The sequence below is a fragment of the Lissotriton vulgaris genome, chromosome 2_1 (genome assembly GCF_964263255.1).
Source record: "Lissotriton vulgaris chromosome 2_1, aLisVul1.2, whole genome shotgun sequence".
NCBI classification, from domain to species: Eukaryota; Metazoa; Chordata; class Amphibia; order Caudata; family Salamandridae; genus Lissotriton; species Lissotriton vulgaris.
In genome coordinates, this window is record NC_141687.1 from 1,310,452,070 (window position 1) to 1,310,470,630 (window position 18,561).

Genomic DNA, 18,561 nt, shown 5'->3' on the forward strand with positions numbered 1-18,561 from the left:
AAAGATAGAAGGGTAGAGAAGTGATAGAGCTAGAACAGTAAGAAAGAAAGACAGTTGAGAAAGAGAGAGCCAGTTGTTGGGAGGAAGATAAGTTAAACACAGCTGAGAGATATGGAAAGGAGAGAATTGTGGGAGAGAGGTGATAGATATATAGAGGCATATGGGAAGGAGACAGCTTAAAGGACATGCAGGGGGAGCACTGGAGAGGGAGAAGGGCTCGGCAGGGAAGACAGGTGAACGAGATAGACTGGATGATTAAGAGAGAAAAGTGAAAAAAGGACTGCAGAGTAGAAGAGACAAACCGAGATAGAAAGGAGACAGGCATTTGAGAGAGATAAACATAGGTGAATGACAACTCAGAGAGTTAAAAATGGTGGTAGATGAGAAGGTTATAAAGAGACAGCCAAGAAAGCAATAGCCTCAAGAGAGCATAGGTAGTAACAAAAGAGCGCAATGAGAAAGAGACATACAGGTTTGAGAGAGAGAGGCGAGAAAGGGACAAGCTAACAGGTGACAAAGAGACATTGAGGATAGGGGGCAAAGTAAATTAAGAGACATATACAGATGAGAAAGAACTGAGAGAGAGGCAGAGAGAGTGTGGAGATTAGAGAGAGCATAATGATAAAGAGACAAGTTAGAAAGAGAGCAGAGAGGGTGGGGAGAAATACCTAGTTGATAAAGGGACATGCATGATATAAAGAGACATGTATGGAGAGAAGAGGTAATTACATGCTAATTATGTGAGTGAGAGATACCTAAGCAAGAGTGGAGAGAACGGGGCAAGAGGTGATAAAGAGACATATATAACCAAGAAAAAACTGATAGGGAAAGGTAGTAGTGATGATAAAGTGACACTCGAAAGAGAGGGAGAGGTGAGAGAGGAAAACAGGTGGGACAGAGACGAGTAATATGGAAGGGGAAAAGACAGACAACTCAATAGAGAAGAGATGACAAAAAAAGCATGAAGAAAGGGCAGAGGAGAGGAATTGAATTAAATGCCAGAGAAATGGAGGGAGAATCATAGGAAATGGAAGACATGAAGGAGAGAGTAAAAATAGCCCACATGAGGTAGAATGTTAGTAGAAGACACAATGGAGTAGAACTCAAAGGAGAAAATTGAGCATGTCCTATCACAAATATAGATCACCATTCTGGTGTTCTAATATGGAGAATGTATATGTATGTAGAGTGTTGGCCACTGCACAAAGAACAGCATTACCTGTTAGAGCCATAACTCATCCTTAGCTATACATTTTCTTGAAATTGGCTGGTTTTTAACAGTTTCTCGGTTGCCTAGTTATCCGAAGTCAATATGTAACATCGGGAAACCACGAAGATTGACAAAGAAGGCTCCACTGCAATGACTTTTACAGTATCTCAGAGCCATAGGTCTCATTGGAGCTGAAAATCTCAAATGTCTTCAGGGGCAGTATCTTCTAATGACTTATTAAGGCACACAACGCCTTTGTAATAAATACTCTATGTGTCAGGCATAGTACCCTTAAGTCTATGGAGCACAACATAATGGTGCTCCTTCACTCTGTAAATCAATCACATAGCTTGGTCTTGAGCCATCTGGAACACGTAAATCTGTCTGCAGTTATCTTGACATGAAGAACCCTGTCATAGTGCATACAAAATAAAATTATAACCTTCATAATTACAGCCCTTTTCTTTCAGTCCAAGAATGGAAGAAGATTTCTAGCCAGTCTGGACTAAACCTTTCACTTCTGTCCTTATTTTGGGAACTAAAGAGAGTTGATGGCCAGTATAGACTCTCAGGTTCTTAACGATGGAGCTGGTTCATGATGCTGCCGTGTGGCGTGGCCGACTGCCGAACATGGCGGCTGCCATTTAGCTGAGCTCCGTGCCCGGGCTCTAAAATCCTGAATTTCCACTAACACATGCCGCACGGGCTCCTTGCGAGGTGTCCTGGAGCAGCTGGCCAGCACTGATGATCGAACCTGCTTCCCGGCCCACTACTGCCCATACAGTGAGACATCCGCTGCCCAGAGCCTGTGTGCCGGCGGGGGGACGGCGAAGGACCCGGAGTTGAGGATGAGACGTGTTGCTCTATGCCTGGTGCTGTCTGTGGCTTTATCGAGGAGGTAGACCGGAGGAAATTGCCGACGGGTCATAGGGGACGGACCTGGCTGCTGTGAGCCCTGTAGAGCAGACCGGAGTGAGGCAATGGGTGTGCCTGCACCCTGGAGGAAGCCCTAGGGTCTGCAGCTACGCGAGGCCTGGGGATGTGCTGCGGCCTGTGGCTCACGCCTTGAGAACAGACTTGTAAAGCGAACGGTCCCGCTCACATGACAATGCGCAGTGCTATAAGAGGGGCATGAGGAGCAACTGGCGGCGAGTGCAGACCTGGGACCGTATTACAGACAGGAAGAGGTCAGTGTAATTGCTGCGTCATCACACTGGTGGAGGGCCTACTCAGTGGAAATACGGCGGCATGGCTGTGAGGAAAGTTGGGTAGCTCCACTACGAATGTGAGGAGGGGGGCGCGGAGCGCAGAACTCACCCTTGGTGCATGCACTGGAGTACTGGGCACCCCTACATCACTGGGTGGCCCTACCAACGCCATGCCTGTACTATGGGGGACGACTCCTGTGGACCCGTACGACCTGTGGCGGGTCAGAGCAGGTCGTGCCTCTAGGCGAGATATCTAGGCAGATAACGGTCCCACAGTGCCCATACCCACAGAGGGCCACATTTTATACCGGTGCAAACGCCAACTACTTATCTTGAATGTGCAGCAGTGACCGGCTGTGTGCCTCATTGGTAGGATTGCGGCTGGTGGCCTGTTGCTGGGGTGCCCCCCTCCCGGGAGGCGACGAGGAAGCCCATCGCTTTGCTGACCAGGCTAATACGACAGTGAGGGGCCGCCTTAAAGGAAAGCAACAGGACTCTGGGCCCAGTGTGGACAACGGGATGGAGCGAGCAGACTCTAGTGAAGCGTCACAGTCTCCCAGTTGTATACCACCTACAGCGGATGTGGTGCCCCTGGACAAACTGGATCTTATCCTTCAGGAGGTAAGGGACTCCAGCAAGTCCATCGAGCAGCAAATTGGTGCCCTGACAACTCTTTTTTTACGCTGCTCACTGCGGATCATGCCAAACTAGCTGATAAAGTTAAGGATCACACCGTGGCGCTGACAGAACTGTCTCCACAACAGGTCCAGAACACGACTCATACACAGCAGCACCAGAAACAAGAGAATACCATGATGGATCAAGTCTAAGACGCGGAAGGGAGGACGAGACAGAATAACATACGCATAATTGGCCTGCCAGAACGTTGTGAAGGGATGGATTCAGCCGGCTACATGTAGCAATGGTTCCACGAACATGTCAAGTCGGAGGGCTTCACCTCCCAATACTGCGTGGAACGAGCGCATAGGATACCTACAGGTTAACCAAAACCGGGAGCCCCTCTGTGGCCTCTTATCGTCCTCCTATTAAATTATAGGGACCGTGATATGCTATTGCAAAAAGCAAGAGAACTGAAGCAGAAACATTTTGAGAATAAGCAGAATGTCGCTCTATCCGAATTACACGCTTATTGTGCAGAGACAGCGCTCCTCCTTCATAGCAGTCAAAAGTAAATTGAGAGACCTAAACCTAAAATAGGCACTTCTCTTTCCGGCCTGCCTGAAAATGATCTATGAGCGCAAAACCCACTTTTTTGAGAGCCCAGAAGACGCTGAGGAATGGTTGGAGGTGATGGATACTACAGTGGCTGGAGACAACGCCTCCCAAGGCATGCAACATAGCATCAGCCGAACGGAACTAACCGGTACACGTCGGAGCAGGCGAATCTGAGGGAACTCTAGACGGAACAACCTGACGTCACAGCAGCAACAGCAGGGCAAGAAACAGGCACTAATAGCAGCTGCTACGTTTCAAGAGACTGCATTAATTGAGGACTCAGCCTCCTCTGAGGATGAACTGCACAGGTCAGACTCCGAGGGAAGTGTGGCCCTGTCTCCCAAGGTGACCCCGCAGACGGCGGAAGGATTGTTTGGCTGACTGCCATGAGGACACTCATGCTCAATGATTTGCTTCTGCCCATGCTGCAATATCCTTTTTGTTGAACCATGTTGCGGCGATGTGTGCATACATTTTTTCTTGAGCCTGGGCACTTGCTCGGTGTGAGCTTTACAGAGTTCCGGAGTGCGAATTGCACCCCATGGTTGGCGTTAGCGATGTCCACCGAATTGCAAATGCTATTGTTGTACAGGGCATAGTTTTGTTTGCTATAGTTTTGGGAAGGGGTACAGTCCTATTTACTGATTTAGTATGATGCGGCTTACCACTCACACATATAAGACACAACCTGACCACAGGATCACTTTACAAATCCAATGCATACACTCAGCCAATATAACATAATCACATGGAACGTGAGAGGTATGAGTTTGGTACAGAAACGCCATAGAATACATGCCCAATTGCAAAGGCGCAAAGCACACATAATATATTTGCAAGAAACATATCTGTTAGAGCAGGAGGCAGTGAGGCTCCGCAAGAAATGGAGGAGGCAGGTTTTCTCTACTAATTACTCTGGATATGCCCGTGGGGTCACTGTATGGATCAGACATGGTGTTCCCTTTACAGCACTGGAACAACTAGTAGACAAACAGGGACGATACGTTCTCCTGAGGGAGTCCCTGGATGGTCAACGGGTTGTGTTGGGCAGCACATATGCACTAAATACAGAGCAAGAGGGTATTTTAACTACCTTGAACTTAGCACTGACCGGGTGGGAGACACATCCCTGGATTATCGGTGGGGATTGTAACACAATCATGGATGTTGTTCTAGACAGGTCCCATCCCCCTTTGAATGGCACAGGTGTGATTAAGAAGGCGAAGGCACTCTGTAACTGGGCGGAGGGTTGGGCATTGTGCGATGTGTGGAGAATGCAACACCCAACACATAGGGAATACTCGTTTTACTCCCCGGTCCATATGCTACACACTAGGATAGATATAATTTACTGCTCAAACACGATTGTGATGCAGGTCACATATGCTAAGTAATTAGCAAAAACCTTCTTGGATCATAACCCTTTGGAGATAGCTGTCACATGGGGTAGGATACCCACTCTGGTTCCTACATGGAGGCTATGGCCACAGCTACTGGGGGACACAGTGTTCCGTACTGCCATGGCTGACACTATTACACAGTATTTTGTCGAAAATATTAATACAGCTTCTAATGGTTTAATTGAGTGGGACGCTTTTAAGGCTGTCATACGCGGGACGGCGATAAGTGCAACAGTGGGAGCTAGGCAGGAAGTGCATAAGGCCCTTACGGAAACAGAATGTCAGATGGATAGGTTAGGACAGGAGGCCGCACACGACAGGGAGAAACAGGCACCGCTCCAGGAAGCCCGCATTAAGCATGCAGAATTGTTAGAATCCCTACGTGTCATAGACCACCAACACTACATGCAGAGGTGCTACTCCGAGGTGGACAAATCGGGGGCACAGTTAGCCAAATTACTGCGTGATTATCCCCCAGCCATTGTGATCACTGAAATTAATACCATGACAGGGCACATACCCAAAATGACATTAATGCGGCCTCCTGTCGAAATTACGCTACATTGTACAGCAGACCTACAGATGGTGGGGACACGGGAATTGACGATTTTCTCCACGCATTACCATACCCACAACCGACTGCAGAAGCCCTGAAACACCTATTAGGTCCCATTACAAAATCAGAAATTAAGGTGGCAATTAAAGGGCTCCCCCGTAATAAGACCCCTGAGCTGGACGGGTTACCAGCAGAATTTTATGACGTCTTAATGGACTCACTCCTACCACACTTGGAGGCCCTATACAACACAGCACTGGTGGAGGGAACGCTGCCCCTTACCACGGCACAAGCACTGATGATCTCTCTCCTGAAACAGGGTCGGGACCCCACTGATATGGCAAGTTACCATCCATTATCGTTACTAGCCACGGAATATAAAATACTTAGTAAGGTACTGGCAAATAGGCTCCTGCCTATCCTGAATAAGTTGATACATATAGATCAGACTGGAGCACGTCTTTGAATACCAGGAGACTGCACTATTTAATGTCGGCCACCTCCACATGCTACTCTCACGCAGGTTGCATATTACTAGACCTACGCAGGCATTTGATACGCTAAATTAGGAGTACATGTTCAAGGCACTAGCGAAATTTGGGCTCCCAGATGATTATCTTAAGTGGCTCCGGCTCATATATGATACCCCCACTGCTAGGGTTCATACTGGGGGCCATATAAAGCTGAATACCCTATATTTAGGGGGACGAGACAAGGGTGCCCACTCTCACCGCTTCTGTTTATATTAGCACTGGAACCCTTGGCACTAAAGCTGCGCGCAGATGCCCAAGGGGTGGGCATTCCGATCGGGTCTAACACACATCTCTTCTCTGCATACACAGACAACATTGTTCTGTACATAAAGGACCTTAAGTCGGATGTAGACCCCTGCCCGGGATATTTGCCGTATTTGAACGCATATCGGGCCTGGCCATTAATTCATCGAAATCGCATGCCTTTTTCTTTCAAGCGCAGGCCATGCCTATGAGTATCCTGTTTGGGCCCACGACTTTACAGGTGGCACCACAAAAATTTAAATATTTGGGTATTCAGGTATACTGGATGCCCACCGATATGTTAGACGGTAACCTACACTGAGCACTTAGAGCTCTGCGCTCCAGTATTGCCTTTTGGACCACATTACCAATATCGGTGATGGGAAGAGTAGCCATTACCAAAATGGTGGTCCTCCCACGCCTGCTTTATTATTTTACCTACCTACTGGTGTTACTCCCACAGTCCACTTTTAAACTTCTAAACACTATGCTTATTGATCTTATATGGGGACCCGGCAGGAGGAGGTTAAGCCTCAAAAAGCTACAGCTCGATACGGACAAAGTAGTACTGGGAGTACCGGACCTCATAGAATACTACTATGCTTGCCAATTGCAGTGGTTGTCCTTCTGGACGGCCAGGCGTAATTTGCAGGAAATCGGTTACACCGAGCGTGATATGGCAAGAGGAGCTTTGCATACACTACTGTTGCCACCCTGCATAGTCCCCTGGCATCTTCCTCCCCTGATGCACACGGAGCTGCAGTGCTGAAATGCGACACTTCAATATACAGGCCCACACCCTGCTTATGCTGGCAGCATCCCGTTATTGGGAATACCACTAGCATCTGGACACATAATGACACACACTCTCGCTCCCTGGCTTGAAGCAGGGGTTAGCACGATATCGGACTTGTTCAATGATGGACAGCTACTGGACCATGGAAACTTTGTTAGAGAGACCGGGGTGCCGGATCATTTGTATATATTACATGCAGTGCTAATACAATATGTAAAGGCACACTGGGACCCACGCCGGCAGGAACCATCTACGCATGCACTGGTAAGAGCACTTTATTATATGGGACGGGGCAGACACTTAATTAAATGGTTATACGTGGGGATTCGTGTTCATACAGGGATAGCCCTCACTACTCTACGAATCACATGGTCAGATGACATAGGGCGAGCCCTAGAAGAAAAAGAATGGGAGAGAATTCTGGAACATCCTAGGAAAATACAGAGGAACGCAACATTCAGATATATCCAAACCATGATATTACTCAGGGCATATCTCACCCCTCACAGACTGGACAGAATGTTCCCGCAAACACAACACTACTGCCCTAGATGTCACTGGGAGAGGGCAGAGAGATAGTTCATATGGTGTGGGCTTGCCCACATATTCAAGAGTTTTGGGACTTGGTCAGGCGCTATACACAGGCAGCCACCAAAGGGACATACCCGACACCCTGGAAGCATATATCCTGGGCCTCCGCATGTCCTCCACTAAACCCAAAGTGCAATATAGGTTTGTGAACCTATCACTCATCTGAGCAATAAGGGCTATCACCATGCGGTGGAAATCCAAGAAGTCACCTTCCGTACATACGTGACATAGTGAATTGACTCGGTGGGGTAGTACAGAAAGCGCGGCCATCAGACCAGAGGAGGCCAGGGGCTTACGCAAAACCCCGATAGTACTGGAGTGGGATGTTATGCTGGAAACCCTTAAAGCGCAAGAATTACATACTGCAGATGCTCGAACTGGCTCACAATAAAAAATGTGTAAAAATTCCAAACCCACCTCTTAGAGATAATCACAATGGCAAGCACACATACCGATGAACAAATGTCATTATCAACCTAACCCAAGAAGTACTTATGTTGATAAATGATGTGATGTATCAAGCCTGAGGCACCATGGTGTCTTCGGACACTGCTATATGAGGTTAGAAGGACTGGAGGGAGGGGGGAGGGGGACAAGTTAGGGTTTTATTTTTTGTTGTTATAGCATACAAGGTCGTGTTGGGATACAGCCATGCATCCGACTCAGAATATTTGTAAAATGCTTAACCGGGAATTATTTGTAATTGAGTGGACTATATATAGTGTGAGCAAAAGCAGGTATTGGCTTTGTCTGCCTTATTTTCTTTTCTTTTTATACAGCTGAGATCACAAATTTAAAGATACTGTGTGTGCCGATCCACATGTTAATTGTACTGCAGTAGCCTTATTTTGAAAAATGAAAATCTGTTAATAAAATGTATTTAAAAAAATAAATAAATGATGCTGCGGTAAGGAACTCTGGCCAAGAAAACAGAGACTTAGATAGAATAGCCACTCCATTTTGTGATATTTCATTTTTTCTGTCACTGATTGTTGGTTTACTTACTCTCATCCCCGCAAGAAACTGTTATTTGCTCTCTCTCTTTTGTCAGACATGAGGGGATAGATTACAACAACCCTCACTCTAAAATGGTACATGACTCCTGATTTACAAGAAGAGGCAGCACCAAGCCTCAGGATGATGGCAGTGTAATTTCTGCCTTTCAAGATTGCGTCTTCGAACTTGCCATTACCAACGGTTCCGGAGTGAAATGGTAATCAGCAGTAGAGTTGACAAGCTGTAGAATAGCCAGAGATGGCAAAGAAACCAGAAGCCTGAAGTGACGCACTGCTAGTTGAAATTCTGACCTTAAAATGCCTGGTAATAAAGGTATCTGTCTGACCCGGGCTGAATATAGCAGGCAAGTAAAAAAGTAGCACAGTGGCACTGAAAGGGCAAAGAGGACCATTTGGAACTGAAAGAATGTAGGAAATCTGGAAGAGTGAGAGCATACACGCTAAGGGGTAGACAAGGTGAAGAACGTGGAGCAGTGGTAAGCAGGAGGATGCATAGATGAGCTGGAGAGGTTCTGTACTGCAGCGAAATGCTGTGGAACAATGACAGTGGTAGTTAAACTCCCTTTTTAGTGTACTGATACTTGAGCATGTTCAAGTGATCAGAGTTTTCTTAAAGGCATTTGCTGTATTCCGTTTACTGACAAGAAGGCATGTGCAAGACAACAGCTAATTTTCTGCTTGGTTTGGTTGCTGATGCAGGCTCTTGGATGAAGGTAATCATTCCATGATTACATGTTGTCATTCAGAGGCCACAATCTCTGTGAGCCATTAATAATGTGGGACCAGAGCCTGGCAACTACCTTCCTCCAGATGAAACCTGATTCCTGTGTCATATTTAGTGTTGAAAGTTCAGTCCCGTTGGAAGACCAGCCATATATCTTTGAAAAATAATGGATGAACTGCAGAACCTGGTGGTAAGTAAAACTTACAAACATTCTGCTGGATCATTTCAATTTCAATTCAAAAGTGCTTTATTCGAGTAATTACTCATAAAAGCAAGACATACAAATATTTTAAAAAGCAATTAAATATACAATTACATGGAAATTACAAAGTACTTACAAATCCATAGAACCATTGTATTTAAAACACTACAATATTAATAAGCGAATAAGAAGGTGTAAAAGTTAATTGTTAAAATCTTGATTTTAAATGACCAAAGTTAAAAACAATAATATGCATTTCACGAAGACACTGATATAATACATTAGCAGGGAATAGTCGATACACTAGCAATCTCTGCTTATCATCGGTGGAGAATAGTTACATTACTAGCAGTCTCCTCCTGATGATCCAAGCCCACCCAAGATATTTTGCAGTGGCAATTATGATCCATGTAAGGGAGGTTGTACATAGAATGCGCAACGCAACTCTACTGCATGTGGTACCAAGGTTTCTGCACATAGGTGCCAGCCAGACTCGTCTAGGGACACTATAGATTTTACAAGAGAACAAAAAATGTCCGAGAGAATCTCTTCCTAAGCCACAAGCAGGGCAGATAGTGGACCCTCCAGAGCCCCATTTTGCTGTTAGTGATCTTAGGGGGAGCGAACCAGCTCTCATTTGAAACAAAAGTTTCCTGTCTAAGGGTTTAGATATAAAATCCCAGTACATTTCAAATACAGGAAACAATTTGGCCTCCAGAAAACTAACAGCCATGGACCCATTATTAGAATGACGCAAACTGGCGTTAGCAACATATTCCCAATACATATTCTTTAAGATTGACTTAGACGGGAATAACGCTCCTGATGGGTCAAACCACAACTCACTTAACTCGAGCTCAAACAACATCAGTTTTAGCATTTTAAACCAAGTAATCTTATGGAAACAGTCTGCTTTGATGACGTCAGTAAATCCTTCCGCGTAGTGGGCGAGCTCAGGAGTAGTCCAGAGCCTACGCCAGTATAGAATTGGCCGTAGTCTGGCTAAGTCCATAATTTGCTTCCTGCCAAGATCGTATCTCAAGGGCAATAATGGAGTGCTATTCGGGGTACTAGTGATTAATCTCAAGAATTTATTTTCAGATTTTTGGAGCGCACTCAAATTTTCGTAACCCCACATCTCTGCCCCGTAGAGCGCAGACCCGATTGCCTTGGCTTCATAAATCATCAAAGCTGGTTTAACTGGTTTAGTCAAAGACTTCCTATGTTCCAGATTGATAACACCAGCTAATTGTTTATGACGTAGAGTTGCTATATCAATGTGATGGCACCACCTGTTGTTATCCGCTATGTGGATCCCCAGGTAGGTGAATGACTTTACCACATCAAGAGGACGTCCACTCATAACGATTTGGGACTTAAAGCTACGATGTGGATTAAATATCATAAGCTTCGTCTTAGAGACATTCACCTCCAGGCCGTGATCCACACAGAAGGTATCAAAGATGGTCAATGCATGTTGTAAACCACTTAGGGTTTTGGATAAAATTAACGTGTCATCCGCAAACATTAAAATAGGAACTTTTACACCTGCAAGAGAGGGAGCATCCACTGACTGAGATAGCATACGTGGGACAATACCGTTGATAAATAGGGTAAACAGGGTTGGGGCCATTGAGCACCCTTGCCGAACCCCGCGCTCAACGGGAAATTCGGCAGTGTCCTTTCCATAACCCCCCCACTGTGTTTTGCGTAGGTGTATTCATGAAGTCTCATGATCATAGTCAGCAGAACCTCGGGAACCCCCAATTCCGCCAGAACCTGCCATAGTTTTACCCGCGGCACCAGGTCGAAGGCTGCCCGCAAATCGACAAAAGCCGCATAGAGGCTGCCTCCTCCTAATACCACGGTCCTCCACTGGATCAGTTGAAAGCGAAAAACTTGATCCACTGTGCTGGTTGCCCTTCGGAAGCCAGCCTGGAAAGGTGATAGAATATTGTTGTCATCTGCCCATTCGAGCAATCTATTAACAATCACTCGGCCGACTATTTTTTTGTATAGTGTCGATCAAGCTTATTGGGCGATAATTACTTGGCTGAGCTCTGTCTCCCTTTTTATACACAGGAATAATCACAGCCCCCGCCATGATGCCGGAATATCAGCACCCTTAGCGATGTGGTTAGTAAGCAAATGAATGTATCTGCACCATCTCTCTTTATCATTTAAGAAAACGTCCGCGGGGACGCCGTCTAAGCCTGGTGCACGTCCACTATGCACAGATTTGAGGGCAGACAAGATTTCATTAAGTGTAAATGTATTATCCTCTGCTAAGGACTGGCTAGGGGAATTCCCAGCTTCCACCTGGGCACTTGCCGCATACTGGGAGCTAAAAATTTTTAACCCAGTCATCTTGTGGGACATTATTATTGGGTGGCTCCTCAGGTCTTTCGCTACCCCATTTAACTATATTCCAAAACAACCGGGAATTTTTCATATCACTAGCACATTTCAATTTATTTCAATGTGCCTCATCCCAGGTTCTTTTGGCTTTCGCAATACAGGCTTTGTAATTCTTTCTAGCAAGGCGGATATCCACTACCCCCTTAATCCTGATTGCCTTTCCCAAAGATTTTCGAGCCAACCTACAATCATTGTTATACCATTTGGCAGGTTTGCATACACGGGATCCATGATTTTTTACCGGTTTCAAAAAGTGACATTTAATTTTACAAAAAAGGTTATTATGGATTTTGGTCACGTCACCCAGACCAGGGGGCACACCTGCGAATGACTCCAAGGCCAAAATAGCTTTATCTGCTTCCTCTTTGATTTTTACAATAGCCTGCTGATCAGTCATGACGCTAGCCCACCGTAGCCTACGCATATCATTTTCAGGGATAATCAGCGGTGGAACAAGAACATCAGAGCAGTTACAATCATCAACAGTCAACCACCATTTGTGTGCCACACATAGAGGATTATGATCACTTTCAGGTCTTGATATAACTTCCATGTCACAAACAGTCGACCATAGAATTAAACTACATATCACATAATCAATTCGACTTTTGTGTCTCCCATTATCAAATGTCGTGGAGGCTGTCTTGTCTGACTTAGTCCTACCATTTAATGCCCTTAGTCCTAGTTCCAGACACATAGCATTTAGACCTAGGATATCATCTGTCCAGCGTAATACTGGATTTGTCTCTAGGGTAGGGTTGCCCCATTGTAAATCCTCATCAATACCTAGAAGGCCTTCATCAGCGACCAGGGGCTCAAAAGTTCGATTCAGGTCCCCAGCTATTATAATCCTATGACCAAGCGAGTATGTGTCAAGAAGGTTATAAAGAGAAAGAAGGACCTCAGATCTGCCTGTCTTACTGCCTCTAGCATATATGTTATAAATGTCTAGTACTTCAGAGATATCACTGGTAATCCTAATTAACTGAATATCTTTTTGACCAATCACCAGGCTCTTTACTGTCAATTTAAGGGACTGTCGGACCCAAATGGTAAGACCTCCCATAGGTCGTCCCTTTGGTCCCTTAGTAGCTGGTACATAGAAATTTAAATATCCCAAGGCATAGATAGGTTCACAAGCCCAAGTCTCCTGAAACATACAGACGTCATATGTGCTGACAAAGCCTAACCAGTTTCCACATACTAACTTGGAGCTCAACCCTGCCACGTTCCAGGATAATAAGCTACCCGTCCCAGGCGGGGATTCACATGTTAACTTTGAAGTAGTGACAAGATTACTTGGTACAGCATCACCTTGAGTGATGATGTTATACTGGCATGCATGACCCGGGATAACAGAGTTTCCCACTCCCTGTGGAGCGGAGACTAAATCACAACCTTTCCTTGCTGTACCATCAACCGCTTGGCGGTCACTCTCAATATCCCTGCTAGTACACAGGTTAGATGAGGGTTGAACTACAAACTTTGAGCATGCCAGAAGTCAATCACATTCGTTCAAGTTGGAAAGGACAGAGAACCTGTTGTCAAGACTTAATTCCCAGCCGTTAAATGCAGGTGCATTACTCCCCCGATTAAGGACAAAGTGGAATGTGGTGCGTAGAGTACTGGGATTAGTGCCTTTTCCTCTACGTGGGTAGAAAAAATCGAAAGTCAATGGAACAATAGAGGTCGATCTTCTCTGTGGAGGGAATACATTAGGTAGAATATTTGTCAGTACCTCTGGGTTAGAGAAGCTAAGAACAACACAATCCCCCTTAAATCTCTTAGCCCTGTTTCCAATCCACTCAACCCTTCTCGCCGTCATTAGCTCTTCTGATAATTGTTGTTTCCCCCAAGGAGTTATCTCCATGTTATTGGTTAGCCAGGATAGAGATTTGTACAATAAGGATGAAGTAGATTCTTCTTGACCAGAGGCTAGTGGGGGAACATTCGCTAAGACAAGAACAAGGGGAGAGGCCCGACAATAAGCTCGGATGAGCCTATTCCAAAGTTCGTGGCATTAGGTATAGGTGGTGGGGCTGCCAGACCTTGCACATTTCCAGCTAGATTTGTTGGCGGAGCCATTGTCTGGTTTATTCGGGGGATGGCATCAATGCCTCCCTCGGAGTTAGATATACTCTTTAGGGACTCAACTCTAGTCACAACTTCATCAGGTAGTTTTTCCACTTCCACTAGAGTTTTATTCAACAAACCCCCTAATCTGTTAACCTCGGAAGTTAACTTTTCAATTCGACCTACCAACGGCTTTACAATGCCCCTAATTTTTGCATCCAGCATACCACACAACTTGTTAAATTGAGTATTAGTTAGAGTCACGCAAGCTTCGTCGCTCGACCCATCATCCTCCTCCTCAGGTATTCTTCTAGGGGGAGTAGCAACTTTGTTCCTACTTGAACGAAGCCCCCCACGTTTAGGCAGAGTCTTTTTCCACCCCTGGTGGCACGTGGGGCAGGCACTGGCACTGGATCAGGGGGAGTGGGCTCATTCACAGCCTCTCCCTCGCTGTCGCTGCTATCTTCTATATCAGCTACAGTACCACTAGGCTGTATGATAACTACATCTATGGGAGAATCAGAAGTTAGCCCAAATCTATCACTGTTTTCCTGGACAAAAGGATCCTCCGGCTGTGAGTCCCGAGAAGGGGATTCTGTAGGTATATCTAAACCCAGCGAAGATCTTCTTTCGCTGTTTATTTTTGCCACTACTTGGCCGAGATAGTTCTCCATAGTGTTTTTAGCAGGTGAATGTCTTTTAGGTGGCATAGTTCAACGTACTTATTGAATTATTTTAAGTGTACTATACTAATGAAGTAAATAATACCTATATATCACAGTTATCCAAAGTGGGCCTTAAGACTTAAGTCACACAACAGGTTTTCAGCAGAGTATCTTGCCCAGACCAGACGCTGCCAGTCGCGGACTGTCGCAGACTGTCCCGCCCTTGTCCCGGGCTTCTCCCGGGCGCCTCCCGCGCGCGACTCGCGGGGCGCGAGGCGGCGTCTCCTTTTCAGCGCCTCCTGGCGCTCCCTACGCGTCAAGGGCACGTCGCCCCTAGTGCTGCTGGGGACTGGAGTCCTGTGATCTCATGTGGCGCTCCCGCTCCGCTCCTGACACAGTCAACAGCCATTCACCTCATGGCAGCCCGATGGCGCTTTCGTTCAGCACAAGTAAGGCAAGTAAGGCAATGCAAGGCTCAGGGCTCAGTGTTCACTGCGCTGTGGATTATGAGGCTGGATCATTTCATGTACCACTCCCTCCGACACTTGGTCAATACCGGCAAATAAGAACTTGGTCTAAAATTGTCAGTCATCCATAAAACAGACCTTCTTTTTTGAAGGTGGGGTGTCACAACAGCTGTTTTAATCTATTGTGAGACCACATCCTCTTGCCATAAAAGGGGCAGATACCAAAACATGCTGCTTGGCTGTGACCCAACAGTGCCTCACCCAGTGAGATAGGGAGGGAAAAAATGTAATTTCTGACTAGATAGTATTTATATTTTGTGTTGGATAATAATAAAAAGCCTCAAGGTTTCTGCCTACCATGTCCACAAATCCTGAAACAAAGTATTGAGCATGTCAGTGCTTAGTGCTTTTTGCGTTTGCACTACATAAGCCTTCTGATAGATTGATGTTTATTCTGTCTACAGTTGATTGCATTTCAGCTCTGCCATTTCCTCACTTAAATAAAGATCTTTTTAGATCTTCTGATTTCCTCTCTAACCACTCCAGCATTGCATACACTAAAAACAATAGTAATTTGTCTAAGATGCCTCTCATTCTTGTATCAGTAACATACCTACTCCTCAGTTCAGCACCCAGTACGGTCGATTCCATTTAGTGTGTGCAGCCTGAAGGCCTTTTTTACTTTAAATACAACACAGTCTCAATCCACAGCCTGAGGATTTGTGTAATCTGGGAATCGTTCTGCTGAAAGTGTCTATATGTTGTGCAGTTCTGAAAGTCCTTGCAAAGGTGAAAGGTGAGGGACATAGATTTCATGTAGGTGAGCAGGGTCCCTTCATTGCACCTTGCAGGGAGGTCCCCCTAAGGTTTTGTTACGCCACTGGCTATGAGGCCTAGATAGGGGTATTTATTGTCAAAGTTGGTGTTGGAAGGCTAGTCGAGCCGTAAGCTTAATGAGAATATCATAGCAAGATGGAAGAGTTGGTCCGGAGTGTTTGGATGGGGAAAGATGTTTGACCGGTGGCAACGAGTGTCAAATAGGACAAAAAGGACCGTGGATCATGGGTGAGGGATCACCAAAGGCCTTCTGGGAGTGTCAGAGTACATGCTGAGACTTTCTGAACCCAAATGTAATGGGAAATTGATTGAGCGGCAGTAAGGGGGCAACGAAACTCTCTAAGGGTAGATTGTCAATATTTTAGGATCAGCTGGAGGCATTTGAACTAGGGCCTTAACAGGGTTCAATGAGTCAGCCAGAATATCTTTCTACAAATCCGCTGCTTCTGATGGTTCAGGCCTGTGATTAACTTCCATATGTAGGAAAATAGCAAGAGGTAAAACAAGTGAAAACATCCCTTTCTCCAGACTTGGGCCTGTGCTTTAAAGGAATGTTCAATAAAGAGCCCTCGTTGCTTTAAATGTATATCTGCTGGGCTCTGCTGAAGCCTGGATGCTTTCAGTTTCACCTGCCACACTTACAGTGTTTAAGGGGCCATCCAGTAATATAAAGAGAAAAATCTGTTCTCTTTGTCATGTCCTTAATCTCTAACAATCACAAACAGTAGCCATTGTAGAACATTTGGTCGATGATCTCAGCTGGCCATTATAAATACGATGACATCACTCCAGTATGGCCCCTTAAAAGTGAAATGAAAAGCAAGAATATATTTAAGTGGCATGACATGTATTTGCAGGGACTTCTCTGCAGTCTCCCTTTTCACCTCTTGACCTACGCCTCTTGACGTATCAGGTTTTTTTGCTGTTCTTTGCAGTACCTAAAAGAATTTCTGCTAGCTACAGAAAACTAACTAATACAAGGAAATTCTGAATTGCTGGTGATATAAGATGCCAGATTGAGGGCTATATTTTTATGTGCAAAGTTCTCCACCCTGACTGCAGAGTCACCGCAGTCATAAAGTTAATATTAAATTGTAGTTTTGTGAATATTGAAAAAGAATAAATGTACACAAACGTGTACGTTTACCTTTGTGAATTTGGCCCTGATTTGGCTCAGGCAATGGGCATACTCACCTTTGAGTTACTTGGGCAGTGGAGAACACGTCTTATCGAAACTCTGCTTTAGCCCCTTAGTCTTAACCTGCAGCACAGCAGGAAATTCCAGCACTGGAACCCACCCCCAAACAAGCATTTACAATGCAATGGTCACAGCTTTGTTAAAGTTAGAGCTATTGACATTGCAAATAACATTTATTTTCATTTTTTGTTTTTTTTAAAACATAAATAAATGGTATTGTCATTTACAATGGCATTAGGTGAGCATTAGAGAGTAGTAGAGAGTATTAGCGGACACAGAGACACACACACACACACACACAGAGCCACACACACAGAGCCACACACACAGAGCCCAGCTCACACACAGAGCCCAGCACACACACAGCGCCCCAAACACACACAGAGCCCCAAACACACACAGAGCCCCCCCACACACACAGAGCCCCACACACACACACAGAGCCCCCCCCACACACAGAGCCCCCCACACACACAGAGCCCCACACACACAGAGCCCCCCCCCACACACACAGAGCCCCACACACGTACAAAGAGCCCCACACACACAGAGGCAGGGCTCGAAGAATTACGAAGTTCAGTTCAGCCGTGATCAGATCAGCAGGGCTTTCTTGTCCAGGATACAACTGCCCGCTAGTTCAGGGGTGGGCCTTGATATAGTCCAAGGGCTCTTTGATGTCCGGACCCTCGCAGGCGGAGGTCCGAGGCTTTGGGGCGGCCCATTGGTGAGGTCCGGTGGTTGGTCCTTTGATCCCTTTGAGGATGCGTCTGGGGATTCCCAGACGCCCAGCAGGTCTGGAGCCAGCACTCGGGGAGGCCAGAGGTGCAATCAAAACTGGCCCCCAGGGGAAGACCAGAGGTGTGACAGAAACCAGTCTCTCAGGGGAGGCCGGAGGTGCAATCTAAACTCCTTGTCTTCTCTTACTAGGGTAGCCCTCACCCTCCCAACAGGGGCTGACGTGTCTGGAGCCTAAGCTGCGCTGGGGCTGGGGTCATGCTAAGCCCATGGAGTCAGGGATCTTGGGAAGGGAAAATGGCTGCCGGTGGGCCTATGGGGCCTTGCGGGTTTGGGACGCGCGGGCTGGGAAGGTGGCCGAGGACAGGCCGATGGGGGCCGCGGGCGTTTGGTCGGACATGGGCAGGGCAGCCAGGGGTTTCTAAGTACAGAGCTGGGCTAACGGGGAGCTGA